The sequence below is a fragment of the Psittacula echo genome (genome assembly GCF_963264785.1).
Source record: "Psittacula echo genome assembly, chromosome: 6".
NCBI classification, from domain to species: Eukaryota; Metazoa; Chordata; class Aves; order Psittaciformes; family Psittacidae; genus Psittacula; species Psittacula echo.
The window spans coordinates 35,566,771-35,587,224 of record NC_137743.1 but is presented as its reverse complement, the minus strand read 5'-3'; positions in this window follow the sequence as shown (position 1 = coordinate 35,587,224).

Genomic DNA, 20,454 nt, shown 5'->3' with positions numbered 1-20,454 from the left:
AGGAAAAATGCACTTACAAACATCTTTTTACATCTCTGTTTGGTAGTATGAAGCAATGAGACTTCTGCAACTTACGTTTCTGACTATCAGTGTAGTCTTCCATGTAGCAACACTTTTATTTTCTCTATTTAAGATAAATTTCCATAAACCTCCTGCTAGTTGCAATGGAACAGCTCATCAAAACTTCTTAACAGCATGTAATTCACCATTTTTTCCTCCATCAGCTTCAGGATGGGCATAGTCTCAAGCACAAACAGGATTAGAAGACAAAGCAAAGAGGTTTATAAAAGACATTATCACTGGAAAGAGACACTAGGGTTTATAACCTGCTCTCTCTGGGACAATACTTTAAGGAAAGTAAAGGCCTAGAGCTATAAACGTTCTGCCAAGAGTAGAATAAGAGTGACATCCACTAGAAGTTAAGGATTTGTGTTTGAGAAAATCATAATACTTGCTCATATTTTTAAATTTAATAATTCCAAAGATAACAAAGGAAAAACAACTCCTTGTCATATAACTTACTCTTCCCTTAGTTTGGACAGTGGAAGTAACAGGAGAGGAAGCAAGGATGGAGGTGAAGACTGAAGAGTTACCAAAACCAAACCTACCCAATTTGTTCTGACCTGAAGCAACAAAAACCACCCAGTGTTTCTGCAGAATGGAAACCCACACATTTAGTTAGAAGTACATGCCCCCAGATGCAAATGCCATTTGAGCAGCGCTCCCACATATGCTGTCCTTGATGATTTGCCATTTTTTCCCCATGCGAGGGAGATTCAGGCCTGGTGGGCCACAGAGGCTTCCCACTTCTGCATAAGAAGCAGATGTTGTTTATTAGAAATGTAAACCATTAAAAAAGATGCTGAGGAAACTTTAGAAATGGAGCTGTTGTCAGCAGAGATTAAAGTGTAAACCAACAGCATGACATTTATGCACTGCTACTTAAACTGTGACAAATGGTTGCAAACATGATAGTTTCAGGATCTTTAATCTAAATGAATGGTGCTTTTAGCCTACCTCTGACTGGAATTCATTTTGGAAATACAGAAGCATTTCCTACTCAGTTGTGTAGAGAGCTATGCCACCAATGACTAAAAGGGCAGGAGTCACAGTCTTCACAGATCTCTACAGTACTATGGTGTACTGCAAGGACTGGAACAGGCCATCTTTATGTATTTATTCCCTTCTGAGTCCCAAAAAATGTCTGCAAGTCAATTAAGATTTTACCTACTTGTCTACCTTGTAGAAACTGTTTTCAAGGGTTTTTTTCTTCTCTTTCATTTTTCTTATTATAACAACATGTATAATGTAAGCTCATATAAGACAGCAGAGATTACATTAAAATGTCATTTTTTAAAACTACAAATATCTCAAATAGCAAGTTATTAAAAAATAATTTCCATCATTACCAGTTTAAATGTAATATTAACTACTGGAAAAAACTGATGGCATAGGTAGCTTATCCTACTTACACTAAATTTATTCCTGTATTATCCTCAGAGACTCTCAGCTAGAGGAATTGATGATGGAAGCATGATTCTTACAAACAAGTATTTACAAAGTGATTTTTTAGTCTTGTTTATAGTCTTGTAATACAATATTTATAAAATAATCTAATTGCAAACATTCCAAGGTGTTCCTCAGCTGACAGCACAAGAGAACAGTTCACTTTTTTATCCTGTCGCCCCTGCCCTCCTAGCTCCTTGTTCTTGATCAGTGCCTTGACTACACTCCTTGGAGATTTCCAAATTTAAGAGAAAAAAAAAGAAAAAAAAAAAAAGGAGAAAAGAAACAGGAAAAGACATTAGATGAAAACCATGATTTGATTTTTCTTTTTTTTTTTTTTTTTTTTTGTCCCTATAAAGAAACAACTCATCACAATCACAAAAATGTGAATTTGGCACATAAATCAGGTGACCAGCTTCTGATGGTCATAAGCAGTCCCCTTGCTCAATTGCAAGATTTGCAGCTGGGGGGACGTGAGGTGCTGAACTGGATGATGCACTAAGGAAAAGATCCCTGAAAGTTGCCTCTTTAAACCCTGAAGTTTACTCCAGCCTTTTAACGGCTCCTATATTTTTAAAAAGACAATAAAAACAATCTTCCCTGTTTGGTTGTGTGTTTTTTTTTTGAGGAAAATGCAATCTTTGTTCAGAAGATATTCTGATGAAATACTTAACTTAGAACAAGGTTAAAATAAAGTTAAATCTGTTTTCAAGAGCAGGAGCGCAGTGCCATCTCGTGGAGTCTGTGCATCCAGGATGAAACACGCCCCAGAATCCGCCACCTCAGCCTCACTGCCCCAGGAGCACCACTGCTGACAGAACTCATCTTTCTGTGCATGTGCAGTCACGTGTCAGAAAGCAAGTTGCTGGATCTTTGGAAATTGTAAGAATTTTCCTAAGGAACTATATCTGACCAAGCAAGATAAGAGACCTTTAAAAATGCATCTAATACAGATACCAGGGTGGAATTCTGGGTTACATTGCCTCCAAGGTTGTGTCTATACTGGGAGATTTGCACCTCAGTAGTGCAAACAGAAACCAGTCTCAGCACAGAGGCAGTTTTGGCAGGGAAAGCTGTCCTTACTGCTGCCGTAGCACCTGCCACCAAAAAAACAAAAAGGCATTATAACAGTAAAGCATAGGCTCTGTGGTAAATGCCCAGGCACTGGGCTTCCGTGGGCACAAGGGTGCCCATTGAGTCACTCCCCTGTGCAGAACTGATCAACACAGAAGTGCTGACAGAAATCTGCAGCACAGCCCGTGGTTACTCTGTCAGCCCTGCTGGGAACTGAGGAGATAGAACAGTATCATCCCCTCTATTCTCTCTCTCTCTCTTTTTTTTTTTTTTTTTTTTTTTAATCAGTGCCTGTTATTTCAATATATTAGAGCTGAGATATTCAAAGCTGCCTGAGGGGTTGGAGAATTAGATTCAAAATGTTCTAGGCAGTTCTGAAAATTCCTAAGAGAGTGATTTTACAATGCTATGAGTCTGATCCTTCAACCCCTCCTTGTGTAAGGAGCACTTACTTAGAGAAATAGTTTAACTAGTATTGTCTCAGAGCCAAATCTTGACATTTAGCTGCTGGCCATGCTGGTAGCACATTTTTTCTCATGCTCTCTGGTCTACAAGTAAACTCAGAGCAAGCAAAAAGCTGCCATCTTGCCTTTGGGCAAGGTACACTCCTGGACATGAACCAAAAGAAAAGCACCTGATTTGAAGATGCTGTAACTCTGAAAGATTCAAGCTGCGCACATTAAGCAGAAAATAGATTCCTTACATGCTGTGTTAGAAGTGGGGAAGACTTTTATCATTTTGCCAAAAAATATGTCTTGGTTTGTTTGCCTACTACTGTGCTGTGGAGGGGTTTGTGAGCTGTGGGCTTAAAAGCCAGCAAAAGCTAACAGGCACAGAGACAGGAAGAATGAACCCACGCGTCATGAAATTCATTCCTAATGAAAAGATGTAGCAGAGAGCAGGCTGCTGCAAGTCCAAAACCAACGTGCTGAAGATGCAGAACCCAGCTGGGAGCAGTTTCAAGACCCCAGGACAGACACAGGTTATGTGGATAAAAGACAGACTGATGATTGATGTCAGTCAGATCAATGGAGAGATGGTAAAATCAGCTTACCTCTAGTTTTAAAGCAATGCCTAGGACAAACAGGTCCTACTGAAAGTGCACAGTTCAAGGGGGATCAGGTGTGTTGAGCTTTTTGCATGAATTTTCAGAAGAACAAGTGTATGCAAGCATCCTGCTTGTGTGTACGTGTCCGGCAGTCTACCTTTTAATCCTTCAGCTTGTTTAGCCAAGCCCAGCAGAGAGGTAGCAGGCTTGAAGACCCTGCAGTTATCAATACAAACACTTAGACAGCTATGATGCACTTCACACCCCCATCGAGAAAAATACTGCAGCATGAATCAGAGCTCAGTCATAAACGAGCTCCAAAACAGGCACAAAAGCATAGGCAAACAGATTTTAGGAGTTCTGCATTTTGTAGGACTAACGTTTGTTCTAACCCATTTCTCTCTTATCACTAAATTTAGTGGCTGGCTTTCCTTTCCAAAACATTGTATCTCAGGTGGCAAAAAGGAGATAGGGTGGAATGCTGATGTGATTTAAAAACAAGATGAGCAGCGAGATTACACTTGGAAAGGAGCAGAGAGAGCCATCTTTTGAAAGAAACAGCCAGGAAAAGTGAAAAGCATGTCATAGCTCACCCTGTGAAAAACGTCTGACTGTGAAAAGTCCTGAGTAAAGGGTGGAAGTAAATATACTCCATTCATGTCTAAAACAGCACTTCCAGGCAATTTGTTGTATATCCAGTGCACCCGAATGGGTGTTCACACCCCACAAAGTAACCTTGAACAAGGTATAAAAAACATTGTGCGGAAGAAGCTGGCATGAGTTTCCTAAATGCCCTAAGTATCTGATTAGATCCAGTGAAGGGTTATGAACTGAAGAAAAGGTGAGTTTTTTCAGCCTCACTCCCAGCTGGTAATTGCAATCATTCTTACTGTATTTAGGAGACCATGGCATATTGCATGAGGATATATTTTGCTGCGCAGGGTAGAGACAAAGAACCTAGACAGTACTGGCAAAAGCTTGGCGGGGCCTGCAGTGTCATGTAATTCAAACTAAAAACTATGGCGAGCTCAGCTCTGCATTACTCTTTATTGAAATCACTAAAGCTTGGAGGGTTCAGAAGCCTCATTGAAGGCTGATGGGTTCCAAGGGGTTCCAAGAGGTTTGGAGGAGTTTTGCCCATGTCTACTGCTGATTCAGTTCTCTAACACAGTCACTGGATTTCAGTTACTCTTTTCATCTGTCCCTATCCATTAGTCTTCTCTTTAGTGTCCACTGATTCTCAACGTACACATCGATGAGCATCAGAGGATTTTTCTGCAACACAGCTCCACAATGCTGAGATTAGAAAAGGACACTACACCAATGAAAAAAAAATTCTCATGAAGCCTTTGATGATAACATGAGGTTAGTACATTTTTTTCAATATACTTTGGGTTTTAAAATGCACTGTTTCAAACACTTCTCAGGAATGATTTAAGCGTATTAGGACTAATAACTTGACACATATTATCAACTTATACGCTTGTAACAGCACATAATTTTATTAGAAACATTTGCAGGTCTTGCAGAAAATAAAACATGGCTTCAAGTAAGCATGGTTTCAGCCCTGCAGATCAAAAGCTACCTCAGCCAGTGACACACAGTACCAAGCCACCTGGTGGCTTGCAAGAATCTCAGTCTGGATTACAAACAACAAAACAACCCTGATTAATACCATGCTTGGGAAGTGGTGGGGGACAGCTACTTCCCACACAGGCGGTATTTTAATAAATCTCCTACAGCCAAATGTTATACACAGTTTCCCTACACTTTTTAGCGCTTGCAATTTTTTGTTTCTAACTGGGCATTTGCTCACTGTCAGCAACCAACTCCCTTCTCCTGAGCAGGTCATGCTTTTTAGCTCCACACCGCTAATGCGTGCTGGAGAAACCTACATTGTCATTTGTGCCCATCTGAAACCGTGAACGCTGTCAACACTACATCTGACTGTTGCAGCAGTACTAGAGGACCAGTCCAGTCACTAAGTATAGTCCTTGCCTCCAAGGAGCTAATTCACAATGAATAATTTAGCTGATAAACTTAGTCTGCTTGAGAAATACCCATGAGCAGATTTCAATTTCTTCAACCATAACAATTAGCCAAAATATTCTGGAATAAAGATGGGGTGAAAGAGGTTGAGGGGAAGACAGATAAGAAAAAAAACCAAAGGGGATCATACCTGTATTTCTGGATAGGACAGCATGACTTCAGACCCCTAATTTCTATTCCTCATACTCAATGGATGAAATTAATTTGGGCAGAAGAGAGAAAGTCTTTCCAGACCATGAAACTAGTTTAGATCAGAACTATAGAACTAAGATAAATTTCACCGCTTTCCATTCCAAGTACAAGATTGTCTTAGAATCATAGAATCATAGAATAGTTAGGGTTAGAAAGGACCTTAAGATCATCTAGTTCCAACCCCCCTGCCATGGGCAGGGACACCCCACACTAAACCATGCCACCCAAGGCCTCATCCAACCTGGCCTTGAACACCGCCAAGGATGGAGCATTCACAACCTCCCTGGGCAACCCATTCCAGTGCCTCACCACCCTCACAATAAAGAATTTCTTCCTTATATCCAATCTAAACTTCCCTGTTTAAGTTTGAACCCATTACCCCTTGTCCTCTCACTACAGTCCCTGATGAATAGTCCCTCCCCAGCATCCTTGTAGGTCCCCTTCAGATACTGGAAGGCTGCTAGGAGGTCTCCACGCAGCCTTCTCTTCTCCAGGCTGAACAGCTCCAACTTTCTCAGCCTATCTTCATACGGGAGGTGCTCCAGTCCCCTGATCATCCTGGTGGCCCTCCTCTGGACTTGTTCCAACACTTCCATGTCCTTTTTATGTTGAGGACACCAGAAGCGCACACAATACTCCAAGTGAGGTCTCACAAGAGCAGAGTAGAGGGGCAGGATCACCTCCTTCAACCTGCTGGTCACGCTCCTCTTGATGCAGCCCAGGATAAAGTTGGCTTTCTGGGCTGCGAGCGCACACTGAAGCCACCTCATGTTCATTTTCTCATTGACCAACACCCCCAAGTCCTTCTCTGCAGGGCTGCTCTGAATCTCTTCTCTGCCCAACCTGTAGCTGTGCCTGGGACTGCTCCGACCCAGGTGTAGGACCTTGCACTTGGCATGGTTAAACTTCATCAGGTTGGCATCAGCCCACCTCACAAGCGTGTCGAGGTCCCTCTGGATGGCATCCCTTCCCTCCGGCGTATCAACCAAACCACACAGCTTGGTGTCATCGGCAAACTTGCTGAGGGCGCACTCAATCCCACTGTCCATGTCACCGACAAAGATGTTGAACAAGACTGGTCCCAACACTGATCCCTGAGGGACACCACTCATTACTGGTTTCCAGCCGGACATTGAGCCATTGACCACAATGGCTCAAACAGCATAGGACCAACAGGTACTGCAATACGAGCCATTAACGCTGCACTCCCTGAATTAACAATAACATTTTCCAAACTCATGGGATTTGTCATACTGCATGCAAGATAAGCACATCTAAAGGAAGACCTAAAATGACTCAGGTTGGACGAAGCTTTGGGCAACCTGGTCTAGTGGCAGCTGTCCCTGCCCGTGGCAAAAGGGCTGAAACTAGATGATCTTTAAGGTTTCTTCCAACCCAAACCATTCTGTGATTCTATAATTCTATGACAAGACTCTTGTTTCCTCTTCAAAACACATGCAGAACTAAAATAAGAGCTAACTATACACTGACTGCAACCAAGCTACTGCAGAATTACACTGATGTACAATAATCCTGCCCCAGACCCCAAAACACTTAATATTTGATCTATCCCTTATCAGATGACTCTGATGCTGCACATTTATGGCCTGGAGGATGTATATGCCATTTTTTTCTCAAGTCTAATGTCGGACCCGCAATGTCAATTTTTCTAGGGAAGTAAAAGGAACTAAATTGTATTCTGCTGTTAACTATTAATTGCTTTTTTTGTTCAAGTAAAATAAAGCATTTCTTTGATTAAAAACGAGCATGTGGCACTTATGATAGCGTATAAGTGACTGAGAACTTGCTCCCTGACTCATAATGATCATAAGCAATTTTAACACTGAAACACACAGAAACAAACAGCCTTCCCTTTAGTCCTTCAACGCTGAACAGCAATTTCGAATTAAGAAAGTGTCCCCACTCCCTTTCTTCCCTTCCCTTCAGCAGGTTTGGCAGCTAGATTACTGCCACAGAAGCAAGCATGAGCATGTGTGAGCTCTGTGCTATATCAGTAGAAATTTTTGACAGGCTTCTTTATTTTTGTAAACATGGGAGAGGGATGTTTGTTACATTTCTTATATATGTGACGTTAACAATGAATATCAGACACAGTGATCAGTCAGAACTAAAAACATCATTTTAAAGTTCACATTCTAAATGTCCCTTTCAGAGAGATGATTGTCCTGGTTTAGCAGCAGCAGTCAGTTTTTCTACTGGTGCAGCGCTGTGGTTTTGACTTTCGGCCTGGGAAAAATATTGATAAAGCCGATGTTTTCAGTTACTGGTCAGAATGTTTACCCTGACCAAGGACTTTGTGAGTCTCATGCTCTGCCAGGGAGGAGGAGAAGCCGGGAGGAAGCAGGGACAGGACACCTGACCCAAACTAGCCAAAGAGATATTCCATACCACAGCACACCATGCCCAGGATGTAGAATGGAGAGCCCCCAGAAGGGCTGGATCATGGCAGGGTGGGGGCGAGGTATCGGTTGGTGAGCGGTTGTATTCTCTTGCTTGTTATTTCCTTTATCATTATTACTATTAGTGGTAGCAGTAGTGATTTGTGTTATACCTTAGTTATTAAACTGTTCTTATCTCAACCCGTGGGAGCTGCATTCTTTCGATTCTCCTCCCCGTCCCTCCAGGAGTGGAGGGAAGAAAGGTGGGGGTGGAAGTGGACTGCGTGGCTCTGATTTACGGCCTGGGCTTAAACCACGACAGATGATGTTTTGGATAAATAATTGCTCAGGATTTTCTAGAAGGAAGCTTATCAAACCAAGTACCTCCCAGGCAGGCAGCAGCTCAGTCTGCTAGGGACACAACTCTGTACAGAGCTGCTTCAAAGACAGGAAAGATAACTAGACAGTTCTGCCTTGGAGACAGGTCATCAGCAAGAGGATGTCTCCTAGACAAGTACTTGTTTTTGTCTGCCTAGAAAGTCAGTTATGAGCCTTTGTACAGCACCTTTCAGGCAAGCAACTTATTCAGGTCTGCCTACAATGCAGGTCAGCATGCAGATAAGCCTAAACAGGCCCAGGACTATGCAAGTCTGCCTCTCCATACCTTCAAGGATCCCAAGACAAGTCAAGAATTTCATTTTAATGATTTCAGAAGAAAGCCGTTATTTCCTGTAAGAAATGATTTTTCAGTACAGTCGCTGGATATGTCAAACTGCAGTTTCTTTAACAACACACTCTCAATGCCAGATGCAAGAACAGAATTCCTCTTTACAAGGTTGTGGTATTATTCTTAATATAAAAGGAAATGTTGTTTTATAAGATTTGGCAGCAGGTTACTACAGAGAGCAAAATGTCCAAAAGAACAGGCAAGTAAAAATGGAAAAAAGAAAACTGACAGTAGACAAACTAAGAAATATGTGCTTTACCCATATAAACACAGATGTTGGCCTACTGTTTTCTCTCCCAACAATATATGTAACAGCAATGATTGCAGTGGAGGTTTAGGTAGAATTGGCAAAAGGAATAATACGGATTTACAGATCATTCATTTCAAAAGGATTAAAAATTGTAAAAATTTCCAATCAGCAAGGGCTTTAGCAAAGCAATTTTAATCACTCGGCTAGACAACTTTTTCATAAAGATGAAGAGCTTACTTTGCACATATCAAAGGTATGGTTTCAGTGTATTTGTGAATTGAAACAGCGCTCCCATCAGGTAAGCAGAAGTCTTGGACAGAAAGCGGTTAGTGATGGCCTGAAGTGAGACGAAAAAACTGATGCTAATCAGCAGTTGTTCATTATGGAAAGGCTGTATATCTCTAAGAAAGATTCAGCAGCACTCACTGCGACAGAAGAGCACTGGTTTGGGTTGTGGGGCAGCACTTGGCCATTCCAGCCTACAGTGACCCCCTAAGGCAGCTTGGAAGCTCCAGTTATTTTAAATGAAAGAAAAGCACAAAAAAAAAGAGATCTCCAAGACTCAAAAAAGTGCTGTAGATAGATAGTAAATGGGGCACATTCCAGGTGGAAAGCAGGGCAGATCCAGAAAACACAAGGCAAACAGCGCATGTTTAAACTAAAACAAAACAGTTTGGATTAATTCAGAAGACCAGTAAGCCACTCTATACCTGCACAGTCTTTACTGACTCAGGATATGAGACTTTGCACTTGTATTATGCAGGACCACCTGGTCTGCTAACTGTCAGCAGGAATCTTAATGAGTGACTTATCTTTTCCAAGTGATATCCCCATAGGCACACAAAGAAAGGTCAAATTATTTTTGTAGAGGGTTTTCTGAGCTTGATCTTTGGTGTGCAATCTGTGCTATATGTAAACAATTTACCATATAACAGAATCAAGAGAAAAATTATATACGTATAAAACCACAAAAAAAAATATTTAATTCTTATATCTGTACTTTAAATGAGATTGTTATAGTCTGCAGAGCCCCCTAATCTAGATAGCTTAGTCAAACTTACTTTACATGATCCTATCTATATTGCTAGAGCTAAAAATTCATACTAAAAGAATCGTATTGGCATCATTCCATCTTTGTTCAGCACTATAGAATGCTGTTTTAAGCTTTCAGACTGTAAACTCTTTATTTGCCATAATTCACCTATTTTTTATTAAACTGTATTATTCCAGCCCCAAAGATCCACTGAACAGACACAATCACCGACAGCTGTGGATTTAGGTTTCGAAACCACTCTTTTCAATGTCCTTTAACATATTTTTTGAGGAAACCTGCCTCAAACATAAGTAAAAGGAGAGGGACCAGATAATTTTATTCTAAACTGCCTTTCCCACACTCTGCTACTGGGATCAAAGCAGATCCTAAAACACCTCAGAGGTATCTACGGCTGATTTAATTTGTTCAAACTGAAATAGCCCCACGGAGGTCCCCTCCTGCTGAAGATCAGAAAAATATAGTGTTTGGCCAGATGCTACAAAAGGCCTATGCATCCACCTCTTCACTGGTATAGCCTGCTAGTATCTGTTTAAATCTCTTTTGAATCTTTCAGGCTTTTTACAAATGTTGAACAAGATTTAAGTAGGTCTCAAAAGTTTAGTTCTGAATCTTTTATAACTTTTTTGTGTAAGAGTGGCCTTGTGCTACCCAGAGAGTGCCCCAGTAAGCAGAAGCCATTTCACAAAACAGTTCTGGAATACCCACTGCCTTCTCTTATGCTGGAGCAGAGGAGACTGGTACCAGGCAATGCTGGCACTGCGTGACACTTGTGGTTGGCTGTGTCCATGCCTTGGCATGCAACGATGTGTTAGTAGCTCACATGTCTGCCAGGATGCACTGGGAAACATGGACCCAGTCCCACTATTTCTCTACATAACATTGAAAATTTGGCTGTCTTCGTTACAACACACATTTGAAATTCAAATACCTTTATGTTTTTATACACACACATATATTCCACTTCAAATTCTTTCAAAAATTTAGAATATAAACGAATTTACTTTCATGCTGCCTCTAATATCAGTGTAATATTTCCAGCAGCAGCTTGACACTGGCTTCCTTGTGATGTCAGTTTGGAACCAAAGGGATTGCTAAACTATGAGGATGAACTCTTGTATTCTGCTTTTGCAACACTGAGCAATTAGGAAATAACCTTAAAATGCTGCCTACAGTTCGACTTATTATCATTCTGATTATGCCACCAGCTACACTGGTGCAGAGACAGATTAATTCGACTGGTGACAATGAAGTCAGTTCTGACTTGAACCTCAGTGACTGAAATTGAATCTGTCCTCTAATCAAACTTGAACTATGGAATCATGATCACTGATGTCTTCATTAACAGAACCGAAAGTGTTCAATTGAAGTGCTAAGGAGACAAAGTGAAGTGTCTAAAACAGGTCAGATTTTGAGTATCTTCATAGAAGAACACTCAAGAAGCTTAGAAGAGGGAAAGAAACCATACAAACAACTTCAGTTGCAGTTATATTGAAGAAGCTCCAGTAATTATACAGTCAATTATACTTCTTTCATGGGGTTTTGGATATCTTTGTATTTGTCCGCTCTAAGCACTTGAAAAAAAATGTTCAAAATGCATTCTTTAAAGTATCTACAAAATCTTGTGCAGTATAGTGCTCTTCATAAAAGGATATTGTAAAACTATGAGGATGAAAAAAAGCTTGCTTTGTGAGATCTAGGAATCATGGGGAGGGGAAGATGAGCCAAATCAAATCACAATCCTTTTGAAGTGTTTGCAATAGCTGTTCCACACAAGTGGACAATTCTACATCTCGTGATCGTGTTCATTACTGCAGCAGCTGAGTATTTTTTATAACTGAATTATTATTTTTTATAACTGAATTATAAAATTCAATTGCATTTCCTCAGTAGCTTTAGTTCAATTAAAAAAAATATTAAAAAACCACAAACAACACTGGTCTGTGTGGCACTGGTCTGTATGACAATTCTATGCCTATTTAATAACATATGTTTTACTCTTATACTTCTCAGTTACTTAGAAAACTGCAGGGAAGCCAGACAAACAAGATTCTCCATTAGTGATCCAAGCTAATGAGCCTGGAACATAAGACACTGAAAAACAGACCTAGCAAACCATTAGTCTCTGAAAAGGTGGCAAGATTATGGAATGTGGGGTAGTAAGTCATTACACAGGCTGACCGTCATGCTTACAGCACCTGGAAATGAACAGAGAGAGAGCACAAGTTGTTGGTACTTTGTCATAAGAAAAGTCTGAAGAGTCCACGAAGCTTTGCTGGATGGTTCTTCAAGTGCCCTTAAAACCATCAGAGCACACCCCAGCAGTGAGAGTTTGAGGCACGGATTCACACGGCAAAGCACAGAATGGTGGAAGGGTCCCTCCTATTCAGCCAGTCAGCTATGCAGAGAGACACAAGCAAACACAGCTTTCATCAGAGGCCTGGATTCTCACCAACACGTGAATTTCCAAACAGATTGGCAAAGGATCTCAGCCCCTAAAACCACGCACCACAGGTGAGTGTTACAGACATCACCACCCCAACTGCCAGTGAAGTTTGGTTAGGACAAATTTAATCAGCAATGAAATAAGGGAGCAGACAGGGAGAGCTTTAATGAACAAGAAAGACTCAGCACAAATACTGCTTGCAAACCATTTTGTTTCTGAGGGCAGGTATACGGTCCTCATATCATTTCAATTTGACAGAGAAATGAATATGCCTTTTTGTCCTTCTGCTGAATGCAACCACAATCAAAAATTACTTCTGAGACAGTTAATAACAACTTTGAGAGTATCAGCAGAATCGTGTAAAACACCACTTAAATTTGGCAAGTTTAAATGGTTTTGAAATAACAGGTGAATAATATATTTGCATTTGCCTCCGTGGGCAGCCAGAGCAGAGAAAATTACTGTAAGACAATTTTTTTGACAAAAACTTAAGATAAACAACTCAGCTTCTTTTTGTCAGGAGTAACAGAGTGGGTATATATATAAAATGCCGTAGGCAGGATGTCTCTGCAGTTTAACAAGGCCTCTAGCACTCCACCACACAGAAAACTCATTAACACACCGGAGAATCATGGCACAGATCAATTCAGATGAAGAACACAGATTGTAAGTGAAGAGATTGCAAGTGAAGAGATAAGCGTCATGCTAAATCAGGCTGGGTAGAATATCAAGAAGGGACTTCTAAGATCCCACATCATTAATCAACTACCAGCAGTCCAAGGCAGAGCTGGTCCTGCTCTGCCCTACCCAGGGAATTGCACTGTGGTAGCAGACTGCTAGTTCAAAATGTGCAGAGGATATTTATTAAAATCCAGAAGGTTCACCATCCTGCCTGACTTGACTCAAACACATTAAGCCTTAAATCCACCTTATGCTGAACCTCTCCCCATTTAACACACTCTGTGCAAGTCCTCCTTCTCAAAAAAAAAAATCTCTTGTACTGTTCCGTATTTTGACTACTTCTCAACCCTCTTTCCTTTAAATCATTCTCTTAGAAAACCTGTATAGGGGTAAAATGCCATTTAAGAGATTCTTTGATCAACATACATTTTATGGCAGTCACATTTATTAAGAACTGCAATAAAAATGACAATTGCATCATCCTGGGTTTTTGTGAAGGACAGAAGTAGTTGTCACAGACAGACAAAGTCCCAGACAGGCACATAATGAATAACATTCTGTCAAATGCATTATTCTTAACGTTGTCAGCATTTCCAGCCATCCATGCCCTCTATTTGTTTTGCTTTGTTAGATCCCTCTGGACTCTCCCTTGATTCTGTCAAATATGACTGAAATATATCATGAACCTGCTTTATCAGGTAAGCACTCCAAAAGAAGTATTCTGGATATTAACATATACGTGCATGAACTGGAGCGCTGTGGGTTACTCCAGATGAACTTGCACAGCTTTCACGCCTGCTGCCTCTTCATGAGGCAGACCAGCTCACACATGTGCTCATGACACCACCAAAATTCAGGGTTGGTCAATATTCCTCCCTTGTGAGGATGGGAGCATGGTAGCCACTGGAAGTATTTCTGGGCATGGATGGCTGATCTGTGGTTTGAATGCTGGCCATGGCAATATTTGCCAAAGCCAAATCACAAACCAGTAGGTCTTAATGCAGAGTCAGTGGCTTAGATCCATAATACAGACCTGTGCTACTTTTGCCTACAACACATACATCCCTCTCATACATGTAAGCAACATTGTATAAGGAAATATATATATCTATAAATGGGTGTGTTTAATGGCTTTGATGGAGAAGACAAACAATGAAGAGCATAGTCCTTCAAAAACATGGCATGAGGCAAGAAGAGCTCCATGGTATAAGGCTGAAAAATACGGGACCTGACAACATCCATCCGTGGGTCCTGAAGGAGCTGGCGAATGAAGTTGCTAAGCCACTGGCCATCATATATGAAAAATCATGGCAGTCAGGTGAAGTTCCCGACGACTGGAAGAAGGGAAATACAACCCCCATTTTCTAGAAGGGGAAAATGGATGACCCGGGGAATTACAGACCAGTCAGTCTCACCTCTGTGCCTGGCAAAATCTTGGAGCAGATTCTCCTGGAAGGCATGCTAAGGCACATGAAAAACAAGGAGGTGCTTGGTGACAGCTAGCGTGGCTTCACTAAGGGGAAATCCTGCCTGACCAATTTGGCGGCCTTCTATGATGGGACTACGGAACTGATGGACAGGGGCAGAGCAGTTGATGTCATCTACCTGGATTTGTGCAAAGCGTTCGACACTGTCCCACACGACATCCTTGTCTCTAAATTGGAGAGACATCAATTTGATCAATTTATCCACTCACTGGATAAAGAACTGGCTGGATGGCCGCACGCAAAGAGTTGTGGTCAATGGCTCAATGTCCGGCTGAAGACCAGTAACGAGTGGTGTCCCTCAGGGATCAGTGTTGGGACCGGTCTTGTTCAACATCTTTGTCAGTGACATGGACAGTGGGATTGAATGCGCCCTCAGCAAGTTTGCCGATGACACCAAGCTGTGTGGTTCAGTTGATACGCCGGAGGGAAGGGATGCCATCCAGAGGGACCTCGACACGCTTGTGAGGTGGGCTGATGCCAACCTGATGAAGTTTAACCAAGCCAAGAGCAAGGTCCTACACCTGGGTCAAAGCAATCCCAGGCACAGCTACAGGTTGGGCAGAGAAGAGATTCAGAGCAGCCCTGCAGAGAAGGACTTGGGGATGTTGGTCGATGAGAAAATGAACATGAGCCGGCTTCAGTGTGCGCTCACAGCCCAGAAAGCCAACCGTATCCTGGGCTGCATCAAGAGGAGTGTGACCAGCAGGTCGAAGGAGGTGATCCTGCCCCTCTACTCTGCTCTCGTAAGACCTCACCTGGAGTATTGTGTGCGCTTCTGGTGTCCTCAACATAAAAAGAACATGGAAGTGTTGGAACAAGTCCAGAGGAGGGCCACCAGGATGATCAGGGGACTGGAGCACCTCCCGTATGAAGATAGGCTGAGAAAGTCGGGGCTGTTCAGCCTGGGGAAGAGAAGGCTGCGTGGAGACCTCATAGCAGCCTTCCATATCTGAAGGGGGGCTACAAGGATGCTGGGGAGGGACTATTCATCAGGGACTGTAGCGACAGGACAAGGGGTAACGGGTTCAAACTTAAAGAGGGGAAGTTTAGATTGGATATAAGGAAGAAATTCTTTAGTGTGAGGGTGGTGAGGCACTGGAATGGGTTGCCCAGGGAGGTTGTGAGTGCTCCATCCTTGGCGGTGTTCAAGGCAAGGTTGGATGAGGCCTTGGGTGGCATGGTTTAGTGTGAGGTGTCCCTGTCCATGGTAGGGGGGTTGGAACTAGATGATCTTAATGTCCTTTCCAACCCTAACTGTTCTATGACTCTATTCTACGATTCTATGAACAGTTATGCAAAATAGAAAAAACTGTCTATAGAATTATACTGTATTTCTGCTCTTGAATAAACAAGAGAAACTAACTGCAGGTGACCTGCAGGCGCAGAATGATGTTGTGAACAAGTAAGTACTGCTTTTTAAAGGCTTTTTTGTCTCTGAGTGCCTTTTTTTTTTTTTTTTTTTTTTTTACAAGTGCAGTAATTTTGGGTTATAATTTCTATTTAATGGAAATAAATTTTGAAGGCTTCTTGGCTGTGACCACAGACATTATGAGCCACTTATTTAGATTTCTGTCTTTTGTTATCCTGTAATTAACTTGCTCTCTTCATAGGCAGAACTTTTCCAAATTGTCTTCTTCCATATTCGTCTTTCTTTTATGTACTTCCTATTACTACTGTTCCTCAAAAAATAAGGCAAATTAAAGAAACACTAGCTACTAGACCTCAACTATATCAATCAGGTACGTCATATTTTCAGTCTTTTAAATATCGTTAAATGCTTCCTTACAATGGACATCAGGTAGCTTTCTCTGAGTAGCACAAATGCAAATCTCAGGCAAAACCTTACTACTACACACAAAATACTGCCCACTCTTCTGCTTTACATTCATGCAGCCTCATTCTTGCTTCTTATTAACAATCCAGCAAATTGTAAAATAACAGCAATCTTGCGTTACTGCACCTTCCTTGAGGAGTATGCTCCCCCTAGCACTTGCATAAATGTTACCTGAATCAATAACCTTGTAATTAAAGTCCCCAGCTTTTTGGCTTTTTTACAAGTCTCCTTATCTGAAATAGAAAAAAAAACACCAAACCCTCATTTCTTGCTCTACTTTTTCAAACTGCCTTGGAAACAGAACAACAATGATTCAGTCACCCCTTTGTCCTTAACCCCTGAATTAGCTATTGCTGTAATGTCAGTGAAAATCGGTCTGTTTTCCTCTGCAGACACAGCATCATTTTCTTCCCAAGTATCGCTTATTCCTTTTCTTATTCTTCTAGTTTATCACTAACCCATAAATCCTGATTTTGATAATACTAGTAGTAGTTTTGTCTTGGGATTCTTTTTGTCTCGGAGTTTGGTTGTGTTTTTTTTACTTCCAGTAATAAAAAACCCAAAGAAACTGAAATGCTAAGGGCAGGAAAACACTGGTAAGCAAATGACTGAGTCTGACAAACAATCAATTATCCGCACAGCTCAGCTACCAGAACATATCAAGGGTGAAATCCTACCTCCATTAAAGTCAACAGGATTTTTGTCATTGACTTCAACTGAGCTAGAATTTCACTGTAGAAATACTGTATGTGACTAAACGGGAGAAACCCACACAAGAAATAGTGCAAGCTTACCTCAGAACATCACTTCTCAGGAAACTAAAAGCAGCACTTCTAAGTGTTGAAATTAGACAACAGAACTTCCTAGATCATTTACTTATTAAAAGATTATGCAGAAAGAAGATAGTACTATTAGCACTGTGGAAGTATGATACAGTTATATTCACATACTCTAGGGAAAACTATCACTTGCATGATTTTGGACACTGCTTGCCCCAGCATCTGATGATGAAGGGCCACATCCTGCTCTGTACTCCAAAAGAAAGAAATCCTTTGGATCAATGGCACAGCACACACCTGCCCATTCAGCCTCGGATTTCTGCAGCCTTTGCTATCACACTGCCTCAACCTAGAGCTAAGTTTATTGCATTGATATTTCCTTACAGAAATCACAAAAATCTCAAAAACGCTGTCCAATGGGAAATCAAAAATCTTTTCCCCTCTCTCTCCCAAGTAATATAAATAAAAATCACATTGAAAAAGTTTTGCTTTTATGCCAAGGTATGGTACAGTTGCAATCAGCTGATATAGAGAGCTGCTTGTCCATTTTTGCCTACAACCTCTGCCCACAGAGAAAGTGGAACAAACATAAACCAGCCCTTTGCCATTCCAGCAGCTGAACATAGGGCATAGAGGGATGTGGCCCTGCCTGTGGGTACCAGTTGTATTTTCAGTGTTCATGACTCCCAGCCAAGTATGTCAAAGCAGCTGTCTGCCCCAAGTGTGTGCGCCCATGATTAAAGACATATGAGTCTGCTAATCCAGCCCTGATTTGGGAAGAAGGATGAATATTTACACAACAGCACCACCATAGATAAGCTTCTGGGACCATAAAACACTGCAGTCAATCAAGGCTGATCAGGTAGAGGCGATTCATTCGAGAAAACCTACACCTTGACCTTTCATGAGTTTCTGAGTGCCAACGGGCTGTCAAAATTCATGGAGAAAAGAGGTGTAATCAGCCAGTGCTTGTGATGACCTTTTAATAAGTAAATGGTTGAGGCAGGCACAGCTTCTGAACATAATGAGAAATTGGATTTCTAAGCATGTCTAGTGTTTGCCGGGGAGGTGATGAAGTCCATCCCTGTGCTTGTTCCAGCAGCCCTCTCCAACTAATACAGATATACACATACATCTATATGTACATAAAGATCTACATACACATGTACATATACATTGTACATATATGCATACACACACACGTACACAGCTGGAGCAGAAATGGTGACGCCCGTAGGAGCTTGTCCGTGCACCCTGTGCCGGGAGAAGGGCCGTTCACGCTGGCAGACGCGGAGAGCGGCGCCGGTAGGAGCCTCCCAGCCCCGGGGCTCCCACCCCAGCGCGGCCGGAGAGCGCCGCCCAAGACAAGCCTCCGTGACGAGCACAAACCGCCCTACGGCCGCCCGGCGGAGGAGCCCCCGGCAGGTGGAGGAGCGGGGGAGCTGGTGCCGGCCACGGCGACAGGTGGCAGCGGCGGCGGCCCCCGGCTAAAAGCAGCAGCCGCGCCAAGCCCGACCCGCCGCTCCGCCGGCGGGACGCGAGGCCCCGGCGAGCAGGGGCGATGCGGCACCTGCCGCGCATAAAAGTCATGGGGCGGCGGGGCGGCGGAGGGCTCCATGAAGGCCGGCGGGGGCGCGGCGGGTTCGGGCGGCGGACGGCGGCGGCGGAGGGCGCGGGGCTGCGGCGGGGGGCGGCGGGCGGCGGCCAACGCCCGGGAGAGGGACCGCACGCACAGCGTCAACGCGGCCTTCAGCGCCCTCCGCCGGCTCATCCCCACCCGGCCGGCAGACCGCCGGCTCTCCAAGGTGGAGACGCTGCGCCTGGCCGCCAGCTACATCGCGCACCTGGCCAACGTGTTGCTGCTGCAGCAGGCCGAGGGCACGGCGGCCGCCCAGCCCTGCCCACAGCCTATGCCGCCAGGCACCACCGCGCCGCGACCCATCTGCACCTTCTGCCTAAGCGAGCAGCGGAAGCGGGTAAGGGCCCAGCCAATGCCACTCTTGGAGCGCTACTCTGGGAGGGTAGCTCTCAGTCTACACTGCGGGTTTGGGATTGTCCCAGCTCAGGGTTTAGGGCATCTTCGGTGTCCTCTAACCTGTGCTTTTCATCTCTGGCACAGCACCAAGAAGAAGAGAAACGACCCCCTGGTCCAGCCATAAGCGGGCATTGAATCGGCTGAGAACCTTGCACCCATCTTGCGCTGACTGTACAACTGCTCAGGGTAACCTCACCGCACTTGTTCCATATGTTTACTTTTGAATAAGGCGGTCCTAAAAGAGTTACTTTTGAAGCCTATGCACTTTGTTTCACACTGTGACAGGTTTGTTCAGCATGTTTTGCCACTGAAATCCAACACTGTTGAGACAGTTGCACCTGGTGTAGCAGCTATTTTAGTGCGAGAAATGTTAAACCTAAGCAGCCAAGCCCTGATCTTGATGTCTCCTAAACCTGTGGCACATGATGAAACTTGAACTTCCAAACACACAGTGTCTGCTGTCGGGGAAGCTGTCACAAACATGTCATGGCAGCCATCTCCAGCGCAGCCCAGGCTGCCACCCACTCCTCCGGCTGCACACTAATTCTTGGGCTGGGGCCTGATACTGACAGCTGACACACTTGAGAGGTCTGAACGATGCTGGAAGAGTATTTTAAGGTGTTCACAGAAAATGGGAAAACTTACAGTGAAAGCACCCCTGTCTGCTGTACACATAGGACAGGACAGGAAAGTGGAGAAGCGCTACGTAAGCAATGCTCTTTTACTAGTGGTGCGAGTCATGCTGCTCCTTCAAATAGCGTGGGGTATTCCTAAACCTGGCAAGCATGGGGAGGGAGGGTTTCCCAAGAGCTGTCTACATTTATTCGTAAGCCAGGTCATTCCCAAACTGTGCCTGTACTTCACTGATGTAATTTATCTCCCCTCAGTTTATTAAC